Source organism: Solanum pennellii, chromosome 5 (genome assembly GCF_001406875.1).
Source record: "Solanum pennellii chromosome 5, SPENNV200".
NCBI lineage: Eukaryota > Viridiplantae > Streptophyta > Magnoliopsida > Solanales > Solanaceae > Solanum > Solanum pennellii.
This window is the reverse complement of record NC_028641.1, coordinates 19579625-19597729: the sequence shown is the minus strand read 5'-3', so window position 1 is coordinate 19597729 and position 18105 is coordinate 19579625. Positions and strand designations below refer to the sequence as shown.

Genomic DNA, 18105 nt, shown 5'->3' with positions numbered 1-18105 from the left:
TCTTTCCTGGTTAGTGGCTGCACTACAATTGATGTTATATGGGTTTTAGGTTATTGTTTTTGAGGGACGAAAACATGCAGGTGGAGATGTGTATACAAAAAAGATTGAATGAGGGAACAAGGTGGCAGTTGTTGATCTAGGAGGGAGTGTTTTGACATGTAAATTAGGAAATCTACTTTTCGTGTTGGCTTGACGATTGTTGTATTCACTTCATAAGGTGAGATGTCAATGTCCATAGATGAGTATTTGGATTTAAATATGGAGGATGCTTACTATGAACTTTTTGACAAGGCAAGCAAGGTTAGACAAGAATTATCACAAGTTATTTCTCTAGTAAAGGGATCAGAGACTTTTCAAAAGGATTCAGGTGTTGCGCGGAATGTTGAGCAGGTGAGCTTGTTTAAGTTACATCTGACAAATCTGGAATCTGAAAAAGCAAGTTTTCTTTCAGAGATTTCCTTAGAATATTGGGACCAAGATGATACCTATGATATGGGAGGGTATCATCCTTCTTTCCCAGTGAAAATGAAAGATTAGTTCATGCTCAGGCTGATAATGTGCCTATTATTTTTGAAAATTTGTGTATGTCATTCGTTATGGTAGAGATAATGTGAAGGTGATTACCATAGCCGATTATTTGATGGAGATTTGGCACTGTGCACCGTTTCTCTAAGTGTTATGAAGAGTGGTTCGATCACATTCATTCCAGAGTTGCCTCAACAAAAGCTGGACACAATAAAAAGATTGGGTTTAGGACTACTAAATAAGGTTGCAATGCTATTACCATATGTGTTTTGGGACTCCAATATTTATATATTTGGTCATGTTGCGGATAATCCTAGTTGGCGGGGGGGGGGATTTATTGTATTCTTCAACCACACAACGGTTTCTGGTAGGGCCTTTTTGTTTGTTCTAGTCGCAGGATAAGCTGCACACAAGTTTAGAGAATGACCCCTACTGATGCAGTAACAAAAGTACTTCAAATTTTAAGAGGTAAAAGATAGGTTCCATATTAACTTTGCTTTGGTAAAAATAAGATTTTGGTATATTGAAAGCAAAGTCAATGTGGAACGTATCACTTACCTTTTCAAATTTGAAGTACTTTTGTAACTGCATCAGTAAGGGCCATTCTCTAAACCTTTTGTGCAGCTTCTCCTGCGACTAGAACTAACAAAAAGGGCCCACCAACAACCGTTGCATAGTTGTAGAATAGAAATAATGTCCCTCGACAATTAGAATTATCAACACATGACCAAATATATCAACATTGAAGTCCCAAAACACAAACATGAATAACGTTGCACCCTTATTTAAACAGTTCCAAACACAATCTATTTATTGTGTCCAGCTTTTGTTGACCCAACTCTAGTGTGAACCTGATAGAACCACTCTTCAAAACTTTGAGAGTAATGGTTCACAATGCCATATCTCCCTTAAATAATTGGCTCTGAGTAGTCACCTTTACACTATATCTACCATAACAAATGACATGCACAGTTTTTAAAAAAATAATAGACACATTTTCAGCCAGAGCATGAACTAATCTTCCATTTCCACCGGACAAGAAACAGTGATCCCCTCCCATATCATAGGGATCATCTTTGTGAAAAAATTCTAAGGAAAATTGTGAAAGATAACCTTCACTTGTATATTCAAAATTTACTAGATGCTAGTTAAACAAGCTCATCTTCTCAACATCCATCGCAACACCAGAATCCTTTCGCAAAGTCTCCAATTCCTCTCAAAGATAAACAACTTGAGATAATTATAGCTTGCCTTTTCCAAAAGTTCATTGTAAGCAGCCTCCACCTTTTTTTAAATCCAAATAATCGTCTACGGGCTTTCCATAGGCACGATAAAGTGGACATTGGTGTCTCACATTAGGAAGTTTGTACGTCAATTGTTGACCTAACAAATCAAGTGGATTCCCTACTGTACCTATCAAAACACTCCCTCCTAAATTAGAACCTACAACCTTATTCCCTCCTTCCATATTTTTTGTATACACCCTTCCACCTGCACGCTTTCGTCCCTCAAAATAGAAACCTCAAACCCAAATAACATCAGTTGTCTTGTAGCCGCCAACCCCGCATGACCTGCCTCAATAACAATATCGCTGCCTTTATTTGGCTCAACTACAATCTTGTTCTTAAATGTCAACGCCAACCCAAACCTAATATACACGTGATAATAAATAGTTATAGGCAGAATCCAATAACCCACTACACGGTTAAGTTATAACAATACCAAGAATATCCTATTTCACCCGAAATTGACACGTTTTCACATTATTTTATAATAATATGATTCCTACTTAAAATATAGCTACATTATTCTATTCCTCAAACAACACTAACAACCCCAACTTCAATTTCCTCATCTGATAATGAGTCAGAAGGATATTCAACTATTAACAAACTAAAGCCTTAGAAGTTTGTTCTTTGTTTACACAAATAATCTCATCCGAAACAAATTCCCTTCTCGAATTCTTACTTCTAACCACTTTAGAATCAACATTTCTATCCGCAAAATCTAAACTTTTCACTCAGGTGTTGCTTACTTAAATTGAAGAAGATGAACAAATCAATATTGACGGTTCTTCATTGATATTCCCAAGAAACCATTGGATATTTGAGCCAAAGACTGTTTACTATCTGGCCTACCTTGTCTTTTTTTCATGAGGATAGAGATGGGATGGAATCGTTTTGGTATTGAACCAAAATTAGGGTTAGAATTAGATTTTTATAAGTGAATTGAAATTGGGAGTTAAACTATTGTTTGGGTTTGAGTTAGACAAATTAATCGGGAATTGAAGAAAAATTTAGTTGATATAAATTCATGCATTGGTGATAAATTTGGGATTGGTGTCACTGGCTCTATTTTTACCCCTCTGAATCATAGTGTTGGAGGAAAAATAGTGGCTGATGGTAGCTCTATAGCATGTGCTTCATTTTTTGGTGCAAATCATGGTGGTTGGTAAAAGATGATATTGTGGGAGCAGAAACTTTGTATTTCTTGTGTCTTTAAGGTAATTTTTATGCATTTTTCTCTTTCCGCAATTAAATCCTACCGCTTTTAAACAAATTTATAAGTCTCTACTATTATATCTTCTTTTGTCAAAGAATAGTCATTGAGAAGTATATTATCTTTTGTATGATTGTGTTCTAATAGTTCATCATAAAAACCACCTAGATTTATGACAGTGCGATTACAGTTAACATAGATCTGATTATTGACCTTGATGTTGTGTCTAGCAGGTGATTGTAAAATCAACTCTTTTTCTCATTGTGTGCAGCACTCTACATATTTCACAACTTGATCTGTAGAAGAAAGGACTCTATTTAACCGGTTATCTAAGCTCATTGTATGCAGACACTTTCTATTGTGCATGTCAATAATGATAAAGAGCAATTTGAAAAACTTTATTTGTTGCACACATTTCTATTTATGCCTTACTTAAGCTGAGAGTATATCAGAAACAATCAATCTATCTCTATGAGATAGAGGTAGGGTTTGCGTATATACTCTTCAGACTCCACTTTTGGGACTACATTGCATATGTTGTTGTTGATATGTTCTCCATTGAATAAAATGTGTTGAAACACCTCATGACACTTCTAACATATTTGAGATTTTTTTGTCTCAGATGTACTCGAGTAGTTCCATTTCGCCAAGTACTTGTGCAGATTTGATTTTCTTGGTCTATTTTGAAGCATTTCTCAGATGATGAAATCTTCAGTCCGCTATTTGAATCCTTCCATATCAGGGTTGAAGATTCTACTTAACTTCTCATGACGAGGGAGAATTTTCTGCCTCTTCATAATGTGTCCAATACAAGCATCAGCTGCATAAAGTCTATCTTCGCCGATATCTTCAGCCAACAACTCTTTATTTCATCCTATGAGAAGGAAGAAAATGGATATATATCCTCATTGTGTAAGTGAACTTTAAGTTGTATTCAAAATGATCAGTTGAACAAACATTTGTGTTTTTGGGCTCTTTAGTTTATCTGAAAGCATTAAACAATAACAAAACAACAGCTTGTCAAGTTCCTTCAATCAATACAATCGTTTGAAGGTCAAAATTCTCGTAGATTTTACATGTACTTGATGAATACATTTATGTCAATTTAGGGATATTGGCTTCCGTGTTTTAGTAATATACAGTGAGATTTTTGTTAATGCTAACTGAAATCGCACATATACAATATATAATTCTCCATTTATGTGTTTGTATGTGTGATCAACTGTACACATATGTATGTGTGTTCATCGCAAAAGTTGGATTATCTGTATTTGTATGATGCATTTTGAAAGCAACAGTAGGATGTTTGTGAAAAAATCAATAACTATATGTGTGACCAACTGTATCTAAGTAGCGTCGATATTCCAGTGCCATTTCTAGACACAAATTGAGAAGGAGCAGTTTTTACAATTGCGGTAAATAAAGCAAATGAGGAGTGTTCAATTATGCTTTTTGTTAGTGCAATAGTTCATGCAACACCCCGTAACAAGAAAAAACAATAAAGAAATTAAAAAGATGAAATAGTAATTTAAGGAAAGTATAAAAAATATTAAAATTTTTAAGTGTGTTAAAGTTGAGTTTTTTTTAAACTTTAAACGATACTAATTTCTAGCTCAAAATGAGTTAGATGTGTTTCCGGATATCCTAGGAAAGATCTTTCAAAAAACATACTAACGCAGCCGAGGTTGCGGGATTCCGAGTGTATGAATGAGATATGTCCATTTGAAGTAGGGCTATTCAAATAAGGAAATGTACAATCCGGATTTTAGAGGGGCATTATAGTCTTTTTCTTCCAAATTATTTTATTTCGTTTTTGGGTAATTAATTGGAGTCTAAGCTGATCTTAGTATGTTTACACTTTTAAAAAAAGTGTTAGGGTTTTGATAAAGAGAAAAGAGAAAGGAAGCAAGAATCGTCAAGATCTTCAAGAATTTGTTGTCAATTTCGTCAAGGCGTGATACCTACGGGGTACGTGAGTTCAAAAAGCGTATGATTCATTCACACGCGTGCCAAATAAGTTTAATTCCGCGTGAAATTGACCTAATAATTGGAAGTTTGAATTTCTTGATGTGTGTTTTTGAATTTACTTTCGTTCTTTAATTTGGAATGATATAAACGAATTATTTAGTTTTAAAGGTCAATTTAGAGTTGTTTTGAGTAAGGTCATGAGTAGATTTGCTGGGTATCAGCTCTGCCTCGCGGACTTGCTACACAGATTTGGGAAATTTTTCCTCACATCGTGGAGCGGTCATAGACTGTTCTGCCTCAAAATCGACTTCGCAACAAAATATTTAAATACATCTCCGCGTAGTGGACAACCTTTTAGATAGTGATGTTTTTATATTTTCTCATGGTTAGCTATTTAAAATCATTCCTAAACATCATGAGATCTTTTCGATCAAAAATCTCAATCCTTGAATCCATAATTCAATTCAAGGATAAATTAAGAGTCAAATCAAGAAAAGTTAAGAGGAGTCAAGAGAAGTTCATAGAATCTTCCAAGAGTCTTTTACAAATGATTTAACTTTGTTTTAAGACTTGAGTTGTCAGTTTAGAAAAAGATAAATTTGAAGTTCATTTCTTCAAAAGTACATGGGAACTATGTATTCCCAAAGATTTTAAAATGTTTTCACATTTAAACAATTAAGGAAACTTTGATTTACAAAGAGCCTTTGAGGTAGTTTCAGATAAGAGTAAATGTTTTTCACAATTAAGCAAGAAGAGAAACTTTAATTTCCAAGATAGCCTTTGAGCCATGTTTTGAGAAATAATCTCAAACCACAGAAAGAAGTTATGTTTTTAAACAAAAGAACTAGCATATTTTGGGAGTAGTATTATGCACCTATATGGGGGAGAGTTATCAAAGCTCTAAGCGGCCATAACCATGTAGCCATCATGGGTAAAAAGGGGTTATGCTTTTTAGATGATTGCTTTAGTGATTATTTATCATATACTAGATAATCAACTTAGTAGTTCAGGTTCTATACCCTCGGAAATATATAAGACGGTTCTGGTAGCGTGAGGTTCAGTCATGTATCATCACAATAACTCTTAAGTGATGGTTGTTGGTTAGAGAAACTCCCACAAAAGTGATTGTATTTTTATATGCACAGTTTCTTGTATTTTTACATACATTTAAGAGTTATATGTATCTTTGCATACACACATAGTTGATATCATGGTTTAAACAACTTTTCTTTGTACTGCAATATTTTTAAAGTGTTTTATATTGAAATAAGTTCAGTGATGTTGAGTTGAATTGAGTTATCGAAATTCTTCAGTTCCTGACAAGATTATGTCTTGTTTTAGAATTTCCTCACATACTCTTACCGTCAATATACTGATGTCATTTGGCATGCATCTTATTATGATGCAGACAGAGGTAACCAGGATTGGAATCCATCGCATCGTTGATCCAGTTGAGCAATCAAAGTCTTGTGGGGAGCCTCCTTGCTTTCGGAGGATCCCTTTTCATTATTTTTAGTTATTATTAGTTCATTAGGATTTCGTGGGCCTGTCGCGACATCTATCTCAGCTGTTTAGACGCTTCATAGACTGTCAGATATTAGTTATTTAGTTCTATTTAAGGTTTTAATGGTTGAGAATTGAGTTGCCACTTTTGTCCAGGGAATGTTATATTGATACATTGTTATTTTTTATTGATCAGTTCAATTTACTTTAAAATTATTTTTTCATTGTGAGTTAATTCTTTCGTTGAGTAAGTAATCCAGTGCAAAGGTTCGCTTGGGGCCAGCAATGGTTCTCGAGTGCCACTCCCACCCAGGGTGAAGGCTAGGGGTGCGAAAGTTGCTCGGGCTTATTAGACCAAAACATCTTTTTTTTTTTGCAAAGGGAAGGAATATCATAAACAATAATCAAAAGATTGAAAAGGAATTAATTGAGTCAAAGGAAGCACATGCTAACTGCAACTTTCTCGCAATAGAAAAAAACATTGTTTAAGAAAAACAGAAGAACTTTTAACTTTGACCGGAGCATATTTATGTGTTTTTCTCATTTATTTAAGTGGAAAACCGTATTCATATGACTCCACAAACATAGAAAATTTAATTTAAAAAATTCTTGAATTGAAATCAGACGATTGTCATTGTGACCATGCTGACATGGGCAAATCAAATATTTGTGGCATTTAATCATCATGTAATGCTGCATGAAGAAGCTAAACAAGTCTTTCAAGAATGTATCTTGGCTTTCAATACATTCGTAGAATTTCAACAATTTGGAGTTGATACTCCTACATACGCCCCTCAATTAATATGTAGTTTTCACATAGAAAATATAGGTCTTATTTATAGTCGTAGAAATCATAATTTCTTGTCCAAGTATGATATATTTGCTAGATACAATTTCTCAGAATAGTTAGTTCTAGATTTCGATGGAAACAAATAATCTACAAGCTATTGGGATGAAATTTTTTATATGAACGATCATGATAATTTTCGTTGTCAATACTGTTGGTGCAAAAAAAAAAGGAGATTTTTATTCTTGTTTGCAACTTAGAGAAGAAATCAAATAGTGGAGAATTGTTGCTTTGCAAAATTGCACATCTAAATTAAAAGAGAAATATCATAAAAAGGAATGAAAGAACATGTACTAAAAGGGACTGAGCAAACTAAATAGGGAATTTGAAAAATCATCATACTCCATAATGCAAATGTTCCAATCTTAAGATATTACAATTATATGCAAGAGAAATACTAAAAATGAATATGAAATGTTGTTTTTTATCCTAAATTATTGGACATTTCACTAAGCACGAACTTGAGAAAGTAATTTGAACATCAAACTTGACTTTTTTCCAGTTTCATCACCAACGCTTGATTCGCGACTGTTGAACAATTTGAGGCACGAAAGATAAAAGTCATCATTGTTCGATTGCCTTATGAAAAACTTTCCACCTTCATACTTCTAAGGGATATTTTCCGTTGTTACATAGCACACGTTAACAGACACCTGTCACCCATTCACCAAACTTTTGACCATATCCAATGTCTAGTATCGAAAAATGTTCTCAAATATCTCAAAAAATGGAATCATCAATTTTTCTACAATAACCTCAACACAAGTAATCTTTTTCTTGTTCTGCCGGGTTTTTTCAAATCGATTTTTGGGGAAGGGTATATGTCCCTTATCTCAATTTGTTCTCGAGTCACTACATGTGGAGTGTTTTTAAGTTTGTAAGCTTCTTCTTAAGTTTTTGATGGAAAGAAATTGTAAACGAATGTTCTCTTAAGGCTAAGCAAAGGCTTTTAATTATACATGGAAGAACTTTTTGGAAAAAATACACTAAAAAAAGAGGCAGTAACACTCTATTTATAATCGTAAAATAAGGTTTTAATTTCTATTACAAACTATAGATCAAATAATTGATAAGAATTTATTTAATTCTTTCTGAGAAATGGTATTTCAATAATTAATGGGTTGCCTAGTTAGCCAATTTTGATTTCTATTCCAACTAAAGATCAAATAATTGGTAACAATTTATTATTGTTTTGTCAAAAATTGTCAGGATCGTACATATAAAGTTTGCATGAGATAATTCTTACATGACCTTGTTTGCCTTATCCAAAAGTTCATCGTAAGAATCCTCCACCCCTTATATCCAAATATTTATCTATGGCTTTCCATCAGCACGATAGAGTAGACCGTGGTCTCTCACCTTATGAATTGTATACGACAATTATCGACCAAACATACCTAGTGGATTCCCTAGTGTACCTTTCAAAACACTTCCTCCTAAATCATCGGCTGCCACCTTTTTCCCTTCTTCCATTATTTTTTTTTTCACCCTTCCACTTTCACACTTTCACACCTCCAAAATAGTAACCTCAAACCCAAATAACATCAGTTGTCTTGCAGCCGCTAACTCCACAAGACCTGCCCCCCATAACAATCTCTCTACCTTTACTTGGCTAAACTACAATCGTGTTCTTAATTGCCAACGACATCCCAAAACTAAAATACACATATGATAACAAATAGTTATAGGAAAAATCCAATAACCCACAACACTGTTCAGGTGTAACATTAACATATATATCTTATGTCACCTAAAACCGACATCTCTTCACATGATTTTATAATAATGTGATTCCTAATTAAAATATAGTTACATTGTTCTATAACACCATCTACACTAACAACCCCAATTTTAATTTCCTCATCCGTTAACGAGGCATAAGGAAATTAGGCCGTTTATGCAACTAAAGCCTCAGAAGTTGGTTCTTTATTAAAACAAATAATCTCATCCAAAACAACTCCCTTTCTCGAAGTCTTACTTCTAACCACTTTACAATAAACATTTCTACTATAAAAATCTGAACTTTTCACTCCGGTTTTTCTATCTTTACTTGAAGAAGATGAAGAAACCAATGCTGACAGTGCTTGATTGACATTCCCGCGCAAACCATTGGATACCTGATCCAAAGACTGTTTATTACCTGGACTCCCTCGTCTTCTATTCATGGGGATAGAGATGGGATGAAATTGTTTTGGTATTGAACTGAAATTAGGGCGATTATAAGAATTTTGAAGTGAATTGAATTGGTAGTAAAACTACTGTTCGGGTTTTATTTAGACAAATGAATTGGGAATGGGAGAGGCACTTTGTTGATCTAAATTCAAGATTGGGTGATAAATTTGGGATTGGCGTCACTAGCTCTATTTCAACCCCTCTGAATACTAGTGTTCGAGGAATAATATTCGCTGATGGTAGCTTAAGTACATTTGCTTCGTTTTCTGGCGCAAATCATGGTGGTTGGTAAAAACGATATTGTGGGAGAAGAAACTTTGTATTTATTGTCTCTTCTAAGGTAATTATTTTTATGTCATTTTTCTCTTTCCAGAATTAAATCTTACGGCTTTTTAACATCTTTATAAGCCTCTACTATTATATCTTTTTTGTATGATTGGGTTCTGATAGCTCGTCTTAAAAACCACCTAGATTTATGACTGAGACTACATTTTACATAGATCTAATTATCGACCTTGATGTTGTGTCTTGCTGGTGATTGAAAAATCAATTCTTTTTCTCATTGTGTGCAAGCACTGTACATATTTCACAACTCGATCAGTAAAAGAAAAAACTCTATTTAAAAGTTTATCTATGCTCATCGTGTGCAGACACTACTAACTTGTGCATGTCAATAATTATAAAGATCAATTTGATTTCTTCAAACACATTTATGCTTTAGTTCAGACGAGGGTGTCATGACCTGTGCCTAAGCCTGGACGTGGCCGACACTCAAGAGTCATTGTTGGTCCCCTTGAAACCTCATCCTGGATGACTACAAGTGGAAGACTAACTTAAGCATACAAAGCTTAAAAACTGAAATAAAACTCTATAAACTCAACTTTACAAGGTTTTAAACACATTTATGCTTTAGTTAAGACGAGGGTGTCATGACCTGTGCCTAAGCCCTGGACGTGGCCGACACTCAAGAGTCATTGCTGGTCCCCTTGAACCCTCATCCTGGATGACTACAAGTGGAAGACTAACTTAAGCATACAAAGCTTAAAAACTGAAATAAAACGCTATAAACTCAAGTTTACAAGGTTTTAACTCAAATGAATAACTTTTAATAAAAATAATATATTCAACTTGTCATAAAATAAGAAACTTTATGTTAAAACAATTTGTGTTAGTAAAACTAGAAAGTACTGATCGTAATAAATTGTTTAGAAACACGAAGTAAATGAAATTTATAGAACCAGTAAGCAAGATGAACAGAAATTTATTTCTAAAAAAATACTTAAATCTGTAAAACTTACCAGAATCTGAAATAATCTTTAGTTTGGAAGAAAATCAAGTCTACTGAATTCACAATCTCCCCTTAAGGAAATTATTCTCCTCTAGTATCCGAGGTTTGATTTTGTATATAACCTCCCAGGGTAAAATGATCTTAATCAGTAGAGTGCAGATACCAAAAACTCTATTGTTAGCGAATCAATCCACAGCAGGAAAGTACACGAAGAAATATGTTTTTGAAGAAGATGGAAAATCAGAAAAAAACGTTTTAAAATATTCTGAAGACTGAGTGGTATTTATAGGCAAGAAGAATATATTCTGAAAGGTTGCAACCCTTTCAGAATTGACACAACCATTAATGAAAGGTTGCTAACTATCAAATGGGTATTGACTGTTCCTGAAAGTTGCAACCTTTCAGAACAGTCATGGCGGGAATTTTAAATATAACGGAAAAATAAAATGGGTCACGCGCGTAGATCCGAGTCGGGTCGGGTTAACTATAAAGTTGAAAACATTTTGGTTAACTTCTGTCATCAACTAATTAATTGAAAATATTTTTTGGCCATTTAATTAATTAAATAAATAAATAAAATAAATTTTGTCCAAAAAATAATCTCTCGATCATTTGCCAAAGCCAAAACAAGCGACGACGACGACAGCGCGAGGGGGTTCCCTCTTTCCAACCCTTTTAACAATTAATAGGAGTGTTTATGTATTTAAACTCTTCTATTTTCCGTTCCATTATCGATGAGGGACAATTGTCTTTTTCATTAAAGCATAAGAGGACTTTTCAAGTTCTCAACTTTTCAAATTCCTCTCCTTCCCTCTATTTCCCATCAATTCTTGCAACATACCCAACAATCCCCCACATTGATTGGGAATTGTTATAACATAGGAATGCACAGACAATTGTGTACTTTACAAGCAAGGATTAATTGCATCTGGATAAGTAGGTTTCCCCTTGGAGTTTCCGTAGTGAACATATGTCGGATAAACTCGGTCAATCGGTAGATGTGATATATTTGAACCGTCGAGCTTTGGTGTATACCTAGACAACCATATGTCACACAATTAACCCTTTACTGTTTATGATTCTTACGGTTGTGTTCGTTTCAGCCATGAACACCTCCTTGTTTCATGAGTGTATAGAGAATAGGCTTTTGATATAAAATTCTCTTGGAAGCGGCTTCCACTTCACACTCACATAGGTGATTTCTAACTGTGTCATCTCGTAGATACACTATTTTTTCAAATCTACAAAACTTAGCAAATCATTAAAAATTTTAAGCTTTATTACCTCACTAACAAGCCTTATAGTCTTAACCTTTTCCTGAACATTGTCTTCATCATGAGAATGGATTGGTTAATTGACAATGTCGAACCGTCAGCCACAACTTTGTTTTTCTCCTTGAATCTATCTCTTGGGATCTCCAATCTGCTAGATAGAGTTATCGTCATGCTGACTTGTCCTAATCCGTAAACCCATTCCCCTAGATGATCTTTCGACTGCCTCTCTCACTAGGCTTTCGTTAGTGGATCTGACACATTATCGCTTGACTTTACATAGTCAATTATGATAATTCCACAAGAGAGCAGTTGTCTTACGGTGTTATGTCTCCGTCGTATATGATGAGACTTCTCGTTGTACATAATGCTCCCTGCCCTACCTATTGCTGCTTGACTATCGCAATGTATGCAAATTGGTCCAACAGGTTTGGGCCAGAATGAAATATCCTCTAGGAAATTCCGGAGTCATTCCGCTTCTTCACCAGCCTTATCCAAAGCAATGAATTCAGCTTCCATTGTGGAGCGAGCAATACATGTCAGTTTGGACGATTTCCAAGAGACTGCACCTCCATCAAGTATGAACACATAACCACTCGTGGATTTTACATCATTTGACCCGGTCATCCAATTTGCATCATTATATCCTTCAATCACATCATGATATTTATTATAATGCAAAGCATAATGTTGTGTATACTTTAGATAACCCAACACACATTTCATAGCCATCCAGTGAGTTTGATTTGCATTACTAGTGTACCGACTCAGTTTACTAATAGCACATGCTATATCTGGTCGCATGCAATTCATAATATACATCAAACTTCCCAACACTCTGGCATATTCCAATTGAGAGTCACTTTGACCTTCATTCTTTTTAAATGTACAGCTTAAATCAATTGGAGTTTTGACAACATTGAAATTCAAGCATTTGAACTTATCCAATACTTTTTCAATATATTGAGATTGAGATAATACTAGTCCCTGGTGAGTTTTGATAATCCTGACCCCTAAGATCAAATCAGCAACTCCTAAGTCTTTAATATCGAACTTGTTGGACAACATGCGCTTAGTAGCATTTATATCGTCAATTTCTTTACTCATTATTAACATGTCATCAACATACAAGCAAACAATCACTTCATGATTCATAAAATTTTTAATGTAAACACATTTATCACATTCGTTAATCTTGAATCCATTTGTCAACATTGTTTGGTCAAATTTAGCATGCCATTGTTTGGGTGCTTTTTTGAGTCCATAAAGTGACTTCACAAGTCTGCACACTTTCTTTTCTTTACCAGGTACTATAAACCCTTCAGGTTGTTCCATGTAAATTTCTTCCTCCAGCTCTCCATTTAAGAAGGTTGTCTTTACATCCATTTGGTGGATTTTAAGATCATGCACCGCTGCTAGTGCTATTAACATCCTAATTGATGTTATCCTTGTAACTGGAGAGTATGTGTCAAAGTACTCCAAACCTTCCTTTTGTCTGTACCCTTTGACTACCAGTCTAGCCTTATATTTGTCAATAGTCTCATCAGGTTTCATTTTCCTTTTGAAGATCCTCTTTGATCCTAAAGGTTTATTTCCAGGAGGAAGATCAGCTAATTCCCAAGTGTGATTGCTTAAAATTGATTCAATCTCACAGTTGACTGCTTCTTTCCAATAAGTTGACTCTGATGAAGACATAGTTGCTTTAAATGTTTGAGGCTCATTTTCAAGCAATAGTGCTACAAAACCTGGTCTGAATGAAGCAGATTTTCGTTGCCGAGTACTACGCCTACCTCACTAGTTAGAATATTTTTCATTGATTCTTCTCGTGGTCGTTTAGGTCTTTCACTTGTTGACTCACTTTCAGTTTTATGCGGATAAATGTTTTCAAGAAACTCCGCATTATCTGATTCAATTATCGTATTAACATGAATATCAGGATTATGAGATTTGTGAACCAAAAATTAACAGGCTTTACTATTCACAACATACCCAATAAAGACACAATCTATTGTTTTGGGTCCAATTTTAACCCTCTTCGGTAAAGGAACCTCTACCTTGGCTAAACACCCCCACACTTTGAAATATTTCAAGTTGGGTTTTCTTCCTTTCCACAACTCATATGGAATCGATTGTGTTTTTCGATGGGGTACTCTATTGAGTATTTTATTAGCTGTAAGGATGGCTTCCCAAAGGTTTTGCGGTGAACCAAAATTGATCATTAAGGCATTCATCTTTTCCTTTAATTTTTTGTTCTTCTGTTCTGCCAAACCATTTGATTGTGGTGTATAAGTTGCAGCAGTTTGATGAATAATACCATATTCCAAACATATCTCTGCAAAAGGAGATTCATATTCTCCACCCCTATCACTCTGAATCATTTTTATCTTTAGATTCAATTGGTTTTCCACTTCATTTTTGTATTGCTTAAATGCATCAATTGCTTCATCCTTACTATTAAGCAAATATACATAACAAAAAATCGAGTGCAGTCATCAATAAAAGTTATAAAATACTTTTTCCCACCACGAGATGGTGTTGACTTCATATCGCATATATCTGTGTTAATTAAGTCTAAAGTTTTAGAATTTCTTTCAACAGACTTGTAAGGATGTTTAACAAACTTACTTTCCACACAAATTTCGCATTTCGACTTATCGCATTTAAAATCAGGCAATACATCTACATTAACCAATTTTCGCAAGGCTTTGTAATTTACATGTCCCAAACAGGCATGCCGTAAATCACTTAACTACAATAAGTAAACAGAAGTAGAATTTTTATTAATACTGTCAACAACCATTACATTTATTTTGAAAAGACCCTCATTTGAGGTATCCCTTTCCTATGAACATTTCATTCTTACTTATTACAACTTTATCACTAACTAGGACACACTTAAATCCGTTCTTAACGAGTAGTGCAACAGAAACTAAATTCTTCCTAATAGTAGGGACATGTAGAACATTGTTCAAAGTCAACACCTTGCCGGATGTCATTTTCAACATTACATTCCCAGTTCGTGCAATCCTTGCTGTTGCTGTGTTTCCCATGAATAAATCTTCATTGTACTCAGCAGGAGTGTACGTTGCAAAGGATTCTTTCGCAGAGCAAATATGTCTAGTGGCACCTGAGTCGAGAAACAACTCCTTGGGATTTCCAACTAAGTTACACTCTGATATCATTGCACACAAGTCATCTGCATCTTCCATCTTTTCCACGATGTTTGCTTGACTTTTGTCTTTGCCTTTGTTTTTGTCCTTTCTTGGAACATGACAATCAGAAGACCTATGACCAACCTTGCCACAATTTTAACAGTTGCCTTTTAATTTCTTCTTTCCCTGTTCTGACTTCTGCCCGTTGGACTTCTTTCTCTTTTTGTCTCTGGTAGGAGCTTCTTCAACAATATTAACTCCAATGATTGTTGAACTCTTACACGACTTCTTTTCGGCGTTTTTGTTTCCTCAATCTTGAGCCGAATCACAAGATCCTCAAGCTTCATTTCTTAACGCTTGTGCTTTAGATAATTCTTGAAATCGTTCCACGATAGAGGCAACTTCTCGATCATTGCAGCCACTTTAAAAGCTTCATTTACTACCATATCTTCAGCAATCAGATCATGGAGAATAATTTAAAGTTCCTGCACTTGTGATCCAAAAGTTTTACTATCTACCATTTTATAGTCTAAAAACTTTGCGACCACAAACTTTTTCAAGCATGCATCTTCTATCTTATATTTCTTCTCAAGTGCATTCCACAACTCTTTTGAAGTTGTTATTGCACTATAGACATTATATAAGTCATCCTCTAAAGCACTCAAAAATACGAAGTAACTGAAATTTATAGAACCAGTAAGCAAGATAAACAGAAATTTGTATCTAAAAAAATACTTAAATCTGTAAAAACTTACCAGAATCAGAAATAATCTTTAGTTTGGAAGAAAATGAAGTCCACTGAATTCATAGTGTCCCCTTAAGCAAATTATTCCCCTACAGTATCCGAGGTTTGATTTGGAATATAACCTCCCAGCGTAATGATCTTAATTAGTAGAGTGTAGATACCAAAAACTCTACTGTCAGCGAATCAATCCACCAGCAGGAAAGTACACGAAGAAATATGTTTCAGAAGAAGAAGGAAGATCAGAAAAATCGTTTTAAAATATTCTGAAGACTGAGTGTTATTTATAGGCAAGAAGAATATATTCTGAAAGGTTGCAACCCTTTCAAAATTGTCATGACCATGAACGAAAGGTTGAAAAACTTTCAAATGGTATTGACTGTTCCTGATAGTTGCAACCTTTCAGAACAGTCATTGCGGGAATTTTAAATATAACGGAAAAACATAATGGGTCACGCGCGCGGATCTGAGTCGGGTCGGGTTAACTAAAAAGTTAAAAACATTTCGGTTAACTTCTGTTGTCAACTAATTAATTGAAAATATTTTTTGGGCATTTAATTAATTAACTAAATAAATAAAATAAATTTTGTCCAAAAAATAATCTCTCGATCATTTGCCAAAGCCAAAACCGAAATAGAAGTCGAAGTCGAAGCCGAAGCGAGCGACGACGACGAAGGCGCGAGGGGGGTCCCTCTTTCCAACCATTTTAACAATTAATAGGAGTGTTTATGTATTTAAACTCTTCTATTTTCTTTTCCATTAGCGATGAGGGACAATTTCCTTTTTCATTAAAGCATAAGAGGACTTTTCAAGTTCCCAACTCTTCAAGTTCTCAACTTTTCAAATTCCTCTCATTCCCTCTATTTCCCATCAATTCTTGCTACATACCCAACACTTTAGTGTTTAAAACTTTTAATAAAATAAATGATTGATACAGATGCCTCTACTATACTGACTATCTATGAATCCTTTAAATGACAATGATGGATGTCAGAACTAGAGCCATGACCTCCTGAATAAACTGAAAAGTAATTGAAATCCTCCAGAAGTAAGGAGGTGCACAATAGCTATCTCGAACTCTCAGATGTATCAAAGAAATACTTCTTGATGATCCAGTATATATGTGTCTGCATAATGAGAAGATGAGGCCAATTGGTTCAGTACGTGGAATGTACGAGCATGTAAGGAGAATTCTGAGGAATAAAATAAGCTTGATACTTGAATAAAAATAAAACATACATACCTCTTTTCAACTCAAGTTAAATCAAGAATAAGATATTCAACTCAAATATTAGATATTCAACTCAAAGATTAGAAAACTACATAGATATGATACTTGACTCAATGAAGCACATACCAACTCAAGATACTCAACTTAAGGTACTCAACTCGAAATACTCTGTAACGACCTGTTTAGTCGTTTGGAGCAGCAGAGTTAATTTCTGGCAATAACTGTCTGGATCGACGGATCCCACGACGGACCATCATGGGAACGACGGACCGTCGAGGGGGTCTTGTTCCAAAACACTTAGAATTTAGAAATTTGGGTACTGAGATCGACTCTCTGAACGTCGCGACGAAATGGAAGGACAGACCGTCGCAGACATGACGGGCCGTCACAGACTCTTTAATGAATTGAGTCTCTGAACTTTGTGACGGAAGCAGCAGGACGGACCGTCGCAGGCACGACGGGCCGTCACAGGCTGCGTAACCCTGACTGGGTCGGATTTCTGTTAAATATTTTAAGGGGCGTTTTGGACTATTCCTGCTTATAATTATAAAGTTAGTGGTTTATTTTTAATAATTCAACTACTTGGGGGTTAAAAGAGATAACCTTGAAACAAATAGTGGGGTATTTTATCATCTTTTATACTTAATTATATGCTAATTAGGGTAAAAGAAAGAGAGTTTTGAATAAGAAAAATAAAAAGAACAAAGAGAGGGAGAAACGAACGATCAAGAGAGAGAGAAAACGAAGAAGAACGCAGCTTTGGGAAAGTAGATTGCTTGATCACAATTCTTCGGTGGAGGTAGGTTATGGTTTATGCTATTGCATAGTAAACTCTTAATGGCGAATGATATGTATTGGGTAGTAATGTAAAGTCTCCTATATTGCTTAATTGTGTGTATGTATGATA

At 34.8% G+C, this 18105-nt stretch overlaps 1 pseudogene; it reads right to left on the bottom strand.

The window, feature by feature from the left end:
* Positions 1-1087: 1087 nt before the first annotated feature.
* LOC107020224 lies at positions 1088-9507 on the bottom strand (annotated as a pseudogene).
* Between the last annotated feature and the right edge of the window lie 8598 nt (positions 9508-18105).